Source organism: Palaemon carinicauda, chromosome 11 (genome assembly GCF_036898095.1).
Source record: "Palaemon carinicauda isolate YSFRI2023 chromosome 11, ASM3689809v2, whole genome shotgun sequence".
NCBI classification, from domain to species: domain Eukaryota; kingdom Metazoa; phylum Arthropoda; class Malacostraca; order Decapoda; family Palaemonidae; genus Palaemon; species Palaemon carinicauda.
Window position 1 is genome coordinate 58512787 of NC_090735.1, and position 17784 is coordinate 58530570.

Below are 17784 nucleotides of genomic sequence, written 5' to 3' on the forward strand. Positions count from 1 at the left end.
CATGAAAAATAGTTGCTGTTCCAAAATAAAACACAGGAAGCTGCACCCCTTGAAGGTCTACTTAAACTCGTCAATTTCCCGAATAGAATTTGCCATTACAAACAAATTGTTTATGTATTTCGCATAAACTGCTGGTTTCCACGGTCAAGCAAGAGCCTGCTGTTCAATAATTTCACGTAGAAGTTGGTAGAGAATACTCCTCAGTTTCCTTTATCTGATCTCCTTTCACTTTCAGAAATCTGAACGAAGAAGACACCTTTCACACCCATAAAATAATCATTACCTTTTTTCATGAAAACGGCATCACCTGGGCTCCCCCTTAGAAGTCATCTTTGCCAACTTCTACTATGGGTTGTTAAAAGTCTTTTCCCAATTAAGGAAACCTGCATTTTGTCAGAAATACCTAGATAAAGTGTTTGTGAAGGCGACTTCTATCCATGAAATTGATGAACTCCAACAATAGTATCTAGGATGAGAATTGACTACGCATCACCCGTGAAAACAATAACGAGGGTCACTTCCATATCCTTGACACATTAGTGAAAATAGCCAAAACATGTTTTAACACCTTCATACGTACCAAGGGCATAACCCTTGGGCTATGTCTGAACTGTAATAGTAAATGCCCCACCTGAGATAAATCTAGAACCATGAAAGCCACCAGAACACTGTTTCTCTTGGAAGACTTCCTATTAAGTGATAGACAGGTGTTGAATTGATATTAGAATAAAGCAGCCCCGACAAGGAAAAAAATTTACTACATGGCTGCACAACTGCTTAGATGTTAAACGTGATATAAAAGAAATGTTAGACAAGGTGTCTATTGAAGACCTAGAGAGAATCTTGAATTTTGTAATCTATTACCTAACAACAAAAGCAAAGAACCTGATTATGAGAGATAACCTCTACCCCACCAGTAAAGGACACCCTGAAAAGAACCATTGTAGTCTACCACTGTACATGCCCGGCAGTTACATATACATAACTATCATGCTCCTGTCCAAGTGACTGTACTGCTATGTCTGTTAGGGAGCCGTCAGGACACACTCGCAGCAGATCCACAGCAGAGATGTTACCAGAGAAGGTTTTATTACCACCAAAATCATCAGTAGCCCCCTGTTAGTAAGTGTTGCTGGATTTTTGACTCCCTAGGGTTGCTATTACATATCCAGCAGCAGAAGTATACCTAAAACCCAATAGATGTTTATCCTGTTTACAAACAGATATGACAATTTTTTGTCGACATCAACCAGATATATGAAGATGGGGAGGAACACAGTTTGCTTTGCTGCCCTCCTTGGCCACTGAGTGGTTCAGCTATTCAGGAAGATGATCAGCTATACTTGGAATCAAATCTGGCTGCTCTACTCCAGTAACACCAGCTATCTAGAGAGAAGACAGCTCTCCTGACTCTGTGCCCGGCTTTCAAGGGCCAGCTCTTGAGAGATGCCTAGTGCCCCTCCTCCCAAACTAGAGTCTACCAATGGAAATTCTCATCCCAGAAAGATTTCCCGGTTTACTAGTATGAATACTACCTTGATATTTAGCAGTAGTTTATTCTCGAAAGGACGCCAGTGAGCAATAAAAAAAATACAAGCAATTTTTGAAATTGAGCACTACTTGGATCTACTAGGTTTACTACACTGGACTCTAATTTGAGCTATATTTTTGTACACTGATTTAGTTATACAATAAAGAGAGAGAATTTAATGACAGGAGGAATGATGAGATATTCCAAGCTATTTGCCGAATACCTTCCTTAAGAAAGAAAAGTGTTCTTGAACATTGACGTGACTTATGCAACAACAATGCATATCAACAGTTGTTTTTGCGTTTGGTAAGCGTTCCTTGCTTTATGTTCTCTTTCATCTAGAAATATAAATTTAGGAAAATGTTTATATTGTATATTTGTCAGTCTTATTTAAATAGAAATTTTTATTGAAATATCATTCCGAGAGTTTTGGATTTTCAATATTACTATTATATATAATATATTAAGATATATTATTTGTTTCTTGAGTTTCTATGTAAATTTTTCATGAGAGTCGTTTCTGTTTTTAGGTTTTCTACATTTTTCATATTTGAAATTGAACAAGTGTTATTATTGTTGTTCTATTTATTCTTAATTTTTTTGTTATATTTTGCAGTCATTATAAACCATGAATGTCAAGGAGATGGTTAATGAAATTCACTATTAATTGGCTCGGCCATCCTTTTAATATTTCCATGACAACATTAATTTCCTGTTCCAGGCCTTCAAGAAGAAGCAACAAAGGGCGTGAAAAATGGCAATAATTAATATGAAGCTCAAGAACGTGTGGGTATTTATACCACGCAGGATACAGTCACAATATCTGTTAATTAATTCTTAGATTACAATGACGTAGGTGGTAACATGCAATCAATATTTGAAATAAAATTGGTCTGGACATGATATATCTGTGTGGGTGTTGTATGTTCGTGTTTACTTATTCATATCTACTTGAGATTTCTTAATTATCTCCCCTCTATAATAAAGAGCAAGTGTCTGGCTATATATATATATATATATATATATATATATATATATATATATATATATATATATATATATATATATATATATATGTAATATATATATATATATATATATATAATATATATATATATATATTATATATATATATATATATATATATATATATATATATATATATATATATATATATATATATATATATATATATGACCCAATCTAGGTCGTATTAAGGGGGTTCACACTTCACATCTTGGGGGAAACAAAGATAGAGAAAACCCATTTCTTGTTAACACAATTAGAGAGGGAAGGTCATGCACAAATGAGAGTCGAATTGTTGATTTAACACATGCTGTATTATCTTAAGTTTACAAGGGCGCCCTTTAATTATGATTAGGTTACTTTAAGACAAAACCCTTAGAACAATGGTACTCGTTGGCACTCATGCTGGCACCCGTGACCTGACCGTAGGTCTACACACTCGAGCCTCCAAACTCTAACTGAAAAACTATGGGGCAATTTCAAGCGCCCTTTCTATGCCTGATCGATGATTGGCTGTTTTGACCCGAAAGTCTTAAGACAGCCAATCGGGAGAGATTTTGGGGACGCTAACTTTTAACGAATATTTTTTGAGTGCCCAAGCCACGCCGATAACGACATTCTCAAAGTGCCACCCAAGCCACATCGTAACCGTCTTCTCTAACAAAGAAGAAAAATCTGTTGACACTCACTCATCCCAGTCAGTAACAACCTGACTGTGATTAGCTCATCACTCCCTTCCCAAATTTTACATCCCGTAAAATTCACACTTATCAGATTTTTTTCTCAAAACAAATTTTTTTCTCTCTTTTTTTTATGAAACTTTTCTAATCATTGTTTTTTTTTTTTCACTGAACACAAGCTTTCTTTTTCCACTAGAGGTTGCCGTTGAGTACCATCCTCTTCGGGAGCAAGCAAAAATTAAAATTAAAAACCTAAATCAAAATCAGAGGGCCGGTTGGCGTGTTACAATTGCAAGTTACACAAAGATAAATATCACGCCCACAATAGATCATACAGAAACACAAAATCAGGTTTAATACATCATCACCGAAATTTGGAGCACACAATCAGAAAAATAATAATGTTTCAAATGCAATAAAATTTCCTAAGGACCAACAAATCATCACATACACAAAATAAAGAAAATGATAAAAATTAAGAGAAATCAAAATGAATAACTTACAATCCCAGCACTCTTTGATCCATTTACCATTATAAGAAAACCATTTCTAACCCATCCGTGACACTGCAATAAAGAGCAACTCAAACAGTGAATAATAATTAAAAAAAAAAACATACTTATTAATAACCGAACAACATTATTTCTCCTGAAAAACAAAAATATAAGTAATGATGTTCAATTTTCAACCCATGATTAACAATTACCTGTAATAGCACTGAAAACCTCCACCGACAAATGAAATTCTTTAAATACAGTACAACAAAATGGAAAAACATACATAAAAGCATTGGTAAGAGCAAAATAAGTACCAACATAGGGTAACGAAATTTGAATTAATTCCAACATAAACATAAATGCAACAAAAAATGTCTGTTATCTGTCACCACACCGAAATATATATATATTTTTTTTTAACCAGCACAACAAAATGGAAAAACATACATCAAACCATTGGTAATAGCAAAATTGGTACCAACACAAAATAATGAAATTTGAATTATTTCCAGCATAACATAAATGCAACAGAAATTTCTCAGTATGATAAATGATATACTCGTGATATGCTTAGAACAAAACCCCCCCCCCCCAAAAAAAAACGAAACAAAACTCAATTCATCTTTTCATAAAACACTCGGAATGAACATAGTAAAAGACCTGATTTTTATGACCTCAATCACCTCGTGGTAGACATTATCTCAAGACCCATGTCCTCTCGCACTCTCTCGTGCTCGAAGGACAGCACGGACACACGCTTGTGCCTCCTCCTCACCTTCCTCCCGCAGGTGGCCCGTGGTAAGGGGGTACCTACTCACTTAACTACTTGCTACTTGGGGGAGTAGACCTAGGACGTCAATACGCCCTTCATTAAACTTAAAAGTTGTTACCGACCATGTTCCGGCCATTGGTACCCAATGCTTGTGGTTACTCATTGAGTTAGACACATGACACTTATCTATAAACCTAATTCCTTAAAAATACTGACACACTTGCCATCCTTAAGGGAACTTTCTATACCCACATGCCACGCATAAGGTCTTACATCAATTACACAGATGACTTTCTCTACCAAAGGGGAAGGAAAAACAACGCTAGATCAAATTCCGTCTTCAATGAAGAACTCACCCTTCCACCTGCGCAAAAAATCCAGGAAATTTGATCTCCTACCTCATTCGCGCACTCATTCGCGGGACATCACTCACAGTCACGGGGCATGCACTCCCTCTCTCTTTCTCCGTAGTCGTCAAGATCTTCCCGTTTTCTATGCGCTCCATCCACAGGTCTAATTGAACCTAATTTCTTTCGTTGTTGTTCCTTCTGCTTTACGTCGAGTTATTACATCTGTTCTTTGTCGTAGGGTCACTGAGCTCGTGTGTGGGCTCTGGACGTGTTCCGCACCATACACTCCTACGTTTTGCTGGCATCCGTAACGAGCAGTTCTTCACCCTCGTTACACACATGATTCCACTTCTATCCCAAGACGGGAATAGCATTCCGATTTCCATGATCGGGAGCGGTGGTGAGGGGTTGCAGCTCCACCCCTCCTCCTCCTTATGCACTCCCTGGGAAGACGCACTACCACTCGCTGGTAGGTGGGCATCCCCTACTGCTCAGTGGGGGAGCGTCTAGCTCCCCTCCCCCACACTCTGGGGCAAAGATGGCTGGCTGACTCCTTGGCACTCCCGTCCCCAGTCCTTGTGGTCTGACGGACGGCCCGAGGGACCGTTGGTCCCCTTCCCGCGTTGTCTTCCCCTTCCTGTGTCGTCTTCCCCTCCCTCTCGATGGTACAGGGGAAACATGATTTCTTCTGCCGACGCTGTTTTCTTTTTAAACAGCTTCCAGATGGTGGTTTGTGGCCTGACATCCATAACACTACCGCTGGTCATCATAGGGGCATAGAGCTCGTAGGTGGCCATCTGTTAGTACCACCCCACAGTTCCAACAACCACCAGTCGCCACATCCTACCTCTCAGACCTCTGCCTCTTCGAGGTTCTCTTCTAAAAACACCCCATCCTGGGAAGGTTGTCGATGTCGGTTGGGTGCCGGGCGGCCTCGATGGTTGTGTATCTGCTATCATGTGCGTTTTTTGAGTGCCCAAGCCACGCCGATAACGACATTCTCAAAGTGCCACCCAAGCCACATCGTAACCGTCTTCTCTAATAAAGAAGAAAAATCTGTTGACACTCACTCATCCCAATCAGTAACAACCTGACTGTGATTAGCTCATCTATATATATATATATATATATATATATATATATATATATATATATATATATATATATATATATATATATATATATATATATGTATGAATGTATATCTTTATCTATCTATCTATCATGTATATATATATATATATATATATATATATATATATATATATATATATATATATATATATATGTATCCTGTCATGCTGAATGGCATTACCAAACATATGGCTACTTAACTCTCCATCCCTCGTGTAGGGGGGGGGGGGAGAGGGAGTAGCCGTGTCCTGAGGGTGGGGGGGGGGGGGCATTACTCCGAGATGTAGTTAGGAAAGGGGGGTGGGTAGGAAGGGGTGTATCTAGGTTAGTGCGCGCGTTTGCGCGTTGCCACCGTGAGAGAGGTTTCCCTGCATATCTATCTAAATATTTAGCTGTCATTTTTGACGGGTCGCGTACACTAGTTCTTTAATAGTTTTCTAGCATCCTTACGTCGCTGTAACTTTATTACTTCAAATTCCTGCAAAAAAAAAAAAAAAAAAAAAAAAAAAAAAAAAAAAAAAAAAAAAATATCAAGAGATTTTAGGACACAAATTCCCTCCCTAATAAATCCGGTTTGTTCAGAGGATTTTTGGCCGGATTTTGGGACAGACATTGTCTAATTGAATGTAGACTAATTTTTTTTCTCATTATACTTTTTCCCTCTTATTGATGCTACTTTTATTAATAAGGATGCTGTACGCATTGGGTTGGGTACAACTTTTACAGTTATTTCGTATTCATCCATATTTTTCGCATACCTATTGTAATTTACTTTTATTTTTTCATTTTTTTTATAATAATTGTAATTTTTCTCTTTTACTACATCAACAATTTTAAAAAGCTTATCATTGCATAGACATTTAATTTAGCTAAATAAAAATGCATTAATTTTCACATTCTTTTTAAACATAATTTTGCAAGGATTAGAAATAAAACTAGCTTAGTCCATTTCATTTCAAAGAGAAATATATACCTAATATTTGTGTTTCAGAAAGAATATTCCTAACAATTTAATTGCAACTTTTACCGGAAATTGTTTTATTAGGAATTTAGCCATCAACAGTATTTAATTGGATTATAGACCGGCCGCCGTACTAATGTTTTTGCTTTCAACTCAATAGCATACGTATATATATATATATATATATATATATATATATATATATATACATATATATATATATATATATATATATATATCTATGTATGTATGTATGTATGTATGTATGTATATATATATATATATATATATATATATATATATATATATATATATATATATATATATATTATATATGTATTATATATATATATATATATATATGTATATATATATATATATATATATGATAAATTTTGCACATTTTTACGTGTTTTTCATATTCAAATAAGCCATATATATTTTTTATATATTAATGTCTGGATTCTCTTAACGACCTCGGGATCAGAGCCCCAGGCGAAATCACACAAAGACAAGAGCTTGGCTCTGGCCGGGAATCGAACCCTGGTCGGCAAGCTTATATAGACAGTGACTAACCCACTTGGCCACGAAGAAAGATAAAAGTCAATGACAATTCTACTGTACTTATACCTGTCGAATTCAGGTATTTTGTACTTAGAATTGAAATCAACCCATTGTACCAACCGTGTGTCACACAATTGTACATAATTCCTTTTGTATATAATATGCTTGTATCTTCGCTCTTCCCTCGCACTCAAACGAACATGAAAATTCATGTCTGCTGTTTTGCTCTGAACATTGTCTGTCTCTCGAACATGTTATGTCCTGTTGCCTTGAGGTTTTGTATATAAAGAAGAGTGTTCCTTAATATATAACTCAGTCGTTTCCAATCTGCCTTTGAGTTCACAATCCTACTCAGCGCCGTCATATTGGTGACCCCGGAGTGACTCGCTCCTCCCGCCTCCCCATCCCCCCTACACCTCTCACCGTTACTATGACGCCGTCAACGCATACCTTCTGCAGCAGTACTCGCCGTCGCCAGCCGCCCGTATAGCAACGCCTTTTCAGCTCTCTCAACAACCGTTGGGGGACCAAAGGGCTTCGCTCACCCTCGGGAAAATGACCAGTATCACTCGCCTGCAACCTGCCGCAGACGGCTCTCCTCGTGATGTGAACCCACTTCATGACTTTCAAACCTCCATCAACGCCTCCACTCGTGACGAAGAGGACACCTATTCAACTTCAACCGAAGCTGACGTGAATGCCGTAGGACACGCCTATGAATGCCGTAGGGGACATGCCTATGAATGCCGTAGGACACACTCGCCTATGAACGCCGTAGGCCTATGAATGCCGTAGGACACGCCTATGAATGCCGTAGGACACACGCCTATGAATGCCGTAGGACACACTCGCCTATGAATGCCGTAGGATACGCCTATGAATGCCGTAGGACACACACGCCTATGAATGCCAGACACACTCGCCTACCCCGTGACGAGCCGGAGCGGTAACAGCCACCCATCATCCACCACTCGCTCGCACCCAAACCAATGACTTCTACAGCCACTCACTGTCGCTAATCGGTGCAGTTTTTACTACTACCTCTCCAGATTCAGGGCATCTATTTAACATGTTCAGTATGTCATTTTTAGAAGGGGAGCCATGTACCAACCGTGTGTCACACAATTGTACATAATTCCTTTTGTATTTAACCCTGGATAGGTACGGTGGGTCGTTTGCGACCCCGAGCGTCAAAAAAAAACAGGTTTTTCTCACGTGACTCACCCCTGTGACTGAATTTGTGGGTGATCGACCTGCAGCAGGTGTCTCCCCTACACGCTCTAGTAGTGTCCAGATGTGCATTGCTGTAGCTGTACTCCTTCCCCGATTTCTGAGACGCGTCGGGGTCGTTCGCGTCCGAGTTTACCCTTCTGAGGTAGTTTGCATAATTATCAAAGTTATTACGTATTATGAAATTGTCGTAGAATGGTGCAACTTGTATAGGTTATCAGTTGTGGAAAGTCTTGGTGGATTGTTTGGCTACCATGTGCATGTTTTTTTTTTTAGTTAAAATGTCGTTCATCACCACGAGGACCATTTTACCGCGAGTGCCCCTTTTTCATTTTTTTTCATTTTTTTGCCAAGTCATTTTTCCGTAAGATATTGCCAAATAGTGTCGTAAAACTTTTGCTTGTTTAGTGTTGGAAAGTGTGTCTAGATGATCTGGCTACCCATGCATGACTTTGTTTTTGTCAGATACGACGTAGTTATTGGTATATTGGGTATTTAACTGCGGTTACCAATTTCTGTTTTTTTTTCAATATTTGTAAAAATTACTACGTAGTAAGGAATTGCCGTATATTATTCATTTTTTTTTCATGTTTATGTGTTAGAAAGTGTGCCTTGATGGTTGGGCTAACACGTGCATGTCTTTTTTTTTTATCTGAGATGTCGTATATTAGAATGTCGGGCATTTTACCGCGAGTGTCCCTTTTTAATTTTTTTTAATTTTTTTGCCAAGTCATTTTTCTGTAAGATATTGCGAAATAGTGTCGTAAAACTTTTGCTTTTTTAATGTTGGAAAGTGTGTCTAGATGATCTGGCTACCCATGCGTGATTTTGTTTTTGTCAGATACGACGTAGTTATTGGTATATTGGGTATTTAACTGCGGTTGCCAATTTCTGTTTTTTTTCAATATTTGTAAAAATTTACTACGTAGTAAGGAATTGCCGTATATTATTGATTTTTTTTTCATGTTTATGTGTTAGAAAGTGTGCCTTGATGGTTGGGCTAACACGTGCATGTCTTTTTTTTTTATCTGAGATGCCGTATATTAGAATGTTGGGCATTTTTCCGCGAGTGCCCCTTTTTATTTGTTTTGCATTTTTTTGCTTAGTCATGTTACCGTAAGGAATTGGCAAGTAGTGTCGCAAAACTTATATTTTTATAGTGTTGGAAAGTGTTTCTAGATGATCTGGCTACCCATGCCTATTTTTTTTTTTAGCCAGATATGGCGTATATATAAGTATGTGTTCAATTTTCCTGTGATTGCCATTTTTTCGTTTTTTCCCATTTCTTTCAAAATTACTACGTACTAAGGACCTATCACAGAGTAATATTTCATTTATATGTTTATTTGTCGGAAAATATGCCTTGATGGTTTGCCTAGCACGTGGCTGAAATTTTTTTTTTCTGAAATGCCGTATATTAGAATGGCCATTTTTCCACGAGTGCCCCTTTTTATTTGTTTTGCATTTTTTTGCTTAGTCATGTTACCGTAAGGAATTGGCAAGTAGTGTCGCAAAACTTATATTTTTATAGTGTTGGAAAGTGTTTCTAAATGATCTGGCTACCCATGCCTATCTTTTTTTTAGCCAGATATGGCGTATATATAGGTATGTGTTCGATTTTCCGGTGATTGCCATTTTTTCGTTTTTTCCCAATTCTTTCAAAATTACTACGTACTAAGGAACTATCACAGAGTAATGATTCCTCTAGATGTTTATTTGTCGGAAAATTTTGTTTACTTTTTTTTTGATTGAATATCATCAAATTTTTTTAGCTAAAATATTGTTTTACATTTTTTTTTTTCGATTTTATTTCCCTTCAAAAAAAATTTTTTGGGTCAGAATTTTAATTTTATAGTCGTAAAATAATCGACAATTATCCAGCAACCCACCATACAATTTTTATGCATATCCAATAATAATTAGATTAGTAAATAACACCTTGAAATTGACATACCCTTCCTACATTTCAAGTGGCAGATTAGGGAGTCTGAGTCAGTGTGGTTGGCGGCCATTTTGTGGACATATCCGAAGCGTAAGCTGCCCTATCTATATATATTCTTGTTCCCTATAGAATTTGTGATATTTTGGTATATTTTTACCTGCATAAATATCATATTATATATTAAATATATGTATTTTTTTACGAAATTTCCAAGTACTCAAAAAATTACCTTTAGATATGGCCCCTGATATAAATGTAATTTACAAAATAATGAAGATTTTTTTACATATTTCTATTTTAGGATAACATATGTTTATTCCCTAAAAAAATTAGCCACTTCCTATTTCATTTGGGTACCCAAAAAAATTCATGAAATTTGGACAATTTTTTTTGGCCAAAAAAAGTTACCCTTTTTTTCTCATTTCAGATCTTCACCTCCATGGGTCTGACTTCATCCAAAATACATCAAGATGTGTCCTAAACATTCAAGAATCAATTCCTAAAAGGATTTGTGTATATATGTATAAACTTTTTTTTTATGAATTTTTATGTCAGGTCTTTTTTTTTTCTACTTAATTTTTTAAAATATTTATAATAAATAGTTTTTCTGCAGATGAGTAGTATTTATCTTTACAGTTGTTTTAAGCATTCATTGAAGTTTTTTTTGGCAAAAGAAAAAAGGAGGTTACTGCAAAAACTGATTTTTCAAGAATTTTTTTTGGCGTCGGGGTCGTTCGCGTCCGAGTATACCCTTAAAGGGGTGTCCGAGGACCGTACCTATCCAGGGTTAATATGCTTGTATCTTCGCTCTTCCCTCGCACTCAAACGAACATGAAAATTCATGTCTGCTGTTTTGCTCTGAACATTGTCTGTCTCTCAAACATGTCATGTCCTGTTGCCTTGAGGTTTTGTATATAAAGAAGAGTGTTCCTTAATATATAACTCAGTCGTTTCCAATCTGCCTTTAATTTCACAACTCCTCTCTCGGCCCGTCACACCATCTTCACCATCGTAGCTAATTGGTAGTTTGTTACTTGACATTCAATTAATGATAAATTTTGCACATTTTTACGTGTTTTTCATATTCAAATAAGCCATATATATTTTTGATATATTAATGTCTGGATTCTCTTAACGACCTCGGGATCAGAGCCCCAGGCGAAATCACACAAAGACAAGAGCTTGGCTCCGGCCGGGAATCGAACCCTGGTCGGCAAGCTTATATAGACAGTGACTAACCCACTTGGCCACGAAGAAAGATAAAAGTCAATGACAATTCTACTGTACTTATACCTGTCGAATTCAGGTATTTTGTACTTAGAATTGAAATCAACCCATCTTCACCATCGTAGCTAATTGGTAGTTTGTTACTTGGCATTCAATTAATGATAAATTTTGCACATTTTTACGTGTTTTTCATATTCAAATAAGCCATATATATTTTTGATATATTAATGTCTGGATTCTCTTAACGACCTCGGGATCAGAGCCCCAGGCGAAATCACACAAAGACAAGAGCTTGGCTCCGGCCGGGAATCGAACCCTGGTCGGCAAACTTATATAGACAGTGACTAACCACGTAAAAATGTGCAAAATTTATCATTAATTGAATGCCAAGTAACAAACTACCAATTAGCTACGATGGTGAAGATGGGTTGATTTCAATTCTAAGTACAAAATACCTGAATTCGACAGGTATAAGTACAGTAGAATTGTCATTGACTTTTATATTTCTTCGTGGCCAAGTGGGTTAGTCACTGTCTATATAAGCTTGCCGACCAGGGTTCGATTCCCGGCCGGAGCCAAGCTCTTGTCCTTGTGTGATTTCGCCTGGGGCTCTGATCCCGAGGTCGTTAAGAGAATCCAGACATTAATATATCAAAAATATATATGGCTTATTTGAATATGAAAAACACGTAAAAATCTGCAAAATTTATCATTAATTGAATGCCAAGTAACAAACTACCAATTAGCTACGATGGTGAAGATGGGTTGATTTCAATTCTAAGTACAAAATACCTGAATTCGACAGGTATGAGTACAGTAGAATTGTCATTGACTTTTATCTTTCTTCGTGGCCAAGTGGGTTAGTCACTGTCTATATAAGCTTGCCAACCAGGGTTCGATTCCCGGCCGGAGCCAAGCTCTTGTCTTTGTGTGATTTCGCCTGGGGCTCTGATCCCGAGGTCGTTAAGAGAATCCAGACATTAATATATCAAAAATATATATGGCTTATTTGAATATGAAAAACACGTAAAAATGTGCAAAATTTATCATTAATTGAATGCCAAGTAACAAACTACCAATTAGCTACGATGGTGAAGATGGGTTGATTTCAATTCTAAGTACAAAATACCTGAATTCGACAGGTATAAGTACAGTAGAATTGTCATTGACTTTTATCTTTCTTCGTGGCCAAGTGGGTTAGTCACTGTCTATATAAGCTTGCCGACCAGGGTTCGATTCCCGGCCGGAGCCAAGCTCTTGTCTTTGTGTGATTTCGCCTGGGGCTCTGATCCCGAGGTCGTTAAGAGAATCCAGACATTAATATATAAAAAATATATATGGCTTATTTGAATATGAAAAACACGTAAAAATTTGCAAAATTTATCATTAATTGAATGCCAAGTAACAAACTACCAATTAGCTACGATGGTGAAGATGGGTTGATTTCAATTCTAAGTACAAAATACCTGAATTCGACAGGTTTACGTACAGTAGAATTGTCATTGACTTTTATCTTTCTTCGTGGCCAAGTGGGTTAGTCACTGTCTATATAAGCTTGCCGACCAGGGTTCGATTCCCGGCCGGAGCCAAGCTCTTGTCTTTGTGTGATTTCGCCTGGGGCTCTGATCCCGAGGTCGTTAAGAGAATCCAGACATTAATATATCAAAAATATATATGGCTTGAATGAATATATATATATATATATATATATATATATATATATATATATATATATATATATATATATATATATAGACTGTATATATATATATATATATATATATATATATATATATATATATATATATATATATATATATATAGACTGTATATATATATATATATATATATATATATATATATATATATATATATATATATATATATATATATATATATATATATATATATAGACTGTATATATGTCTATGTATATTTTATATATAATAGATTGATAGATAGATAGATTTAGGAGGAAAGATATGAAATTCCACGTGTATTGATGTATAAATATAATGAATTTATATATAGAAAAGTGATCTCTCATGTTTTCCCGAATCCAATGCGTGTACTTATCGTTAGGTAAAAAAAAAACAAGCATAATAGAAGAATAATACGCCCAGTGTTAACTGCAAATATTTAACAGCAATTATTTAACATTTAATAAATCCCACTTCCGAACAACGAGAAAAATGTCAATTCATTTTTTTTTTTTCATTCCAATTAGAATTCGCCAACGAGGAATTATCGCGTTTTTAAACTCCGCTTTTCAAAATGTGAAATCACAATGGCACACATCAAAATCTTTTTTTTGTTCGTATTAACAATTTTTTTTCTCATTGTTAGTGATTTTTCATATTAATTGCACTGGACAGAAATGAGCGCAAATATTGGAAAGTCGTTTTGTGTAATTGAAATTTTTTTTTTTTTTAACCTAATATGCGTGATTGATTATTCCTGATATTCGGGACTATTTTGGAAAGCTGGTGTTGCATACATTTCACGATATTAGACTTTTATCAATTCGCATGGGTTTCATAAAAAGTTATATCTTCTTTTCGAATTAAAAGCTATGACATGCCACCTTACTATTGACCTTTAATTAAAACTCTGCTCTTTTTCATTTTAAGATGCTCGTTGTATCTAGAATATTTTGTAGATCAAAATTCCATTTGGGTGCTATATTAAAAATCTATCGTATTATCTTTTTGCTGTTGAAATTTTTACTTTTGTTATGGTACCTTTTATTTTATTAGTTTCATTTAAATAACACCAACCGTATTACTGCTATTTTAAGAAGTGTTGTAATTTGCTTTTTTATTCAATATTGTTCGATAGCTTTTAATGTTTCTGTTTATTTATGGTCATTCTATCTTGTGAAAGTTTATTTCAGAACTCCATAAACTTTTTATTTGATGCACATGATTTTTTTTTTTTTTTTTTTTTTTTAAGCAATATAGTACTACTCTTACTAATAATAATGATAATATTGACAATAGTCACAACTATAGTTACAATGGTAAAACTTTTAGTGTAGTCCTTTCTTAGAAATTCTCCGGACAAACTAGTCACAGCAAGCATCCTTGCTATTTTATAGTAATGAATTGGTAATAATTATCTCCGCCCTTATGTGTGCGTTTGTTTGTTTGTTAACATCTTCCGAGCCAAAATCTTAATCGTGGAGTAAAGAAACTTGGAAGGATTGACTGTTATGTAAAAAGCTGAAAGTAATTAAGTTTTGGAAGGTAAAAGTCAAGGTCACGGTAAAGGAAAATGTCCAATTCACGTAATCAGCCATAAGTTTGGACATCGTTGTCACATTGACTTTAAACTTGGTTCGTATTTGAGTGTATGGAAATCTAAGGCAATTGATACATATTAAGATCAAAGGTCAAGGTCGAGAAAAAGGTTGCGAAATAAACTGCCTCGGCAGAGGTCTGCGCTCTATTAAGTGGCCCTCTAGTTTCTTTAGGAAATACTTATAGACGTTACAAATCGTATGTTGCTATGGGCGAGATTCTACAGAAAACGGTAATGACGACATGACAACTGAGTGTGCTTCCTTTATATCTTTTATCTTTTTTTCGTACGCTATCTAAGCACATCAAGAACAATAGAGTAGAAAAAAGAAAGAATGACTCTCTGACATCTCTCTTCCTATTTGTGGAAGTGGCTCCCAATTAATGCCAGACCAGAAACTCGTTACACAACGAGAAGCTCTTATGGTACTTCCAAAGTACCGCTTATTTTTTTGGTTTTTCTTTTTTCGTTTTATTCATTATAGTTATCCAATTTTTGCAGTTCTTCCTAGGGATATTTTTATTTTATAAGAGTGGAGTCTATTTTTTTTTCAGCCATGTTTTGTTCTTAACTGTGGATTTGTTTCATCTACAAAGTCTTCCATACTTCCGCTGTTTTTTCTTTTTTTTTTATTAATTATATTTTTGCAGAGTTCTTCCTCGAGATTTTTGTAGTTTCATCTTCAAAGTTATTTCACTTGTGGAGAGTGGGGCCTCGCTTTTAGCTCAGTTATTTTAATTCCTCACTGATGGCTTTGGTTCTTTTACAAATCTTCCCTACTTCCTTTACTTCCTTCTTTTTTCTTTTTTTTATCTCTTTACTTTTACATAGCTACTTCTAATGGCTGCTGTTTATTTCTAATTATACCGAATGATGTAGAAGTTGAGGAAGTTTTCTCCTACTACTTCCCTATAGTATAGTAAGTCCTTGCTCCTTCTATGGAGACTTCGAACACTTTCCTCATGCCGCCACCCCCATGAAGATTCCGATTCTAGCCCTTATTCGACCTTCCAATAAGTCCTTCCTCCTTCCAAACCCTCCCATTGAAGGCCAGGAAGTCCAGCCTTCCACCTCTTTTCCTATCCTTCACATATAACACTCCCCTCTCTAAATGGTTGATGATATTTTACAATTAATATATTTCACCAGTCGAAATATCACGGCTGAATATTAGTTATTTGGGAATGGCAAATTAGTGCCATACGTACGAAATACGACAAGTCAACTTCTTCGTCACACAATAAAGATCTTATTAACCTTTAAGGGCGCTAAACGAAGCATATGATTTCCTATCCGAAAATTTTATCTTAAGAATACGCTTTATATTTCACCCTGAACATCAGTCAGTTAGTCACTCATACTTGCGCGCGCACGGGCAAATAATGTTATAAAAGAATGCAAAGGATCATATATTAATAAGTGCGGAATACTTGATATGAAAAGGAAAGGTTTCTTTTTTTTATGAAAATTACTTCATCAATTAATAAAGCCTCTTAATTTCAGTCGAGAGCGGAAAAACAAGGATTGCAAGAGAAATTAATGGTCTGTTCATAGATGAAAATTAGTTTTCAGCCTATGAAGAATATGATTATTACAAATGAATAATTTGCTAGCAATATTGAAATACCATATGTTAATGCTCTCCCTTCACTTTAAAATAGAATAATGATAAGGCATTCGTTTACCTCCGGGTTTAATTAAACTGTCATTTATGCATAAGTTGAAGGAAAAGTAAATTAGTTTGATTTCGTTTGATATTGATAATATTACGTGTTAAATCCTTACACATACATGCACACATACACACACACACACACACACATATATATATATATATATATATATATATATATATATATAATGTATATATTTATATATATATATGTGTATATATATGTATGTATATATATATATATATATATATATATATATATATATATATATATATATATATATATATGGATATATATATATGGATATGTAAATATATAATATATAAGATATATACATTGATTTATCGATGTATGTTTGTATACATTATTTATATATGAATATGAATATATGTATATATGTATATATACATATATATATATATATATATATATATATATATATATATATATATATATATATATATATATATATATATATATATATATATAAATATAATTATTAATGTATGTATGTATGTAAGTATGTTATAAACTACAACAATAAAAATGTGCTTCAGTTATGATACATAAGGAAACAGATTGATGGAAGGCGTGTATTTTAAGAGATAGTGAGAATTGAATAGTGTAATGCAAATATGAATTCCACAAAAATGTAGGATGAAACGAACGGTTTTTTTTTTCTTATAATACATGATCCACGAGCGAATAAATATTTAGTTGTAAAAAAAATGTGAAAAGAAATGTAAATAAACAATTCATCAAAATGTTTAATGGGATGTCTGGTCTGTGAAATTTACTCTTTGTTTAGTGCACAATCCATCAGGAGAGGATGAGCTTGATTATTGTCCTCTGTAAAGATGAAAAATAGAGGATTTATTATGGGAGTGAGGATAAATG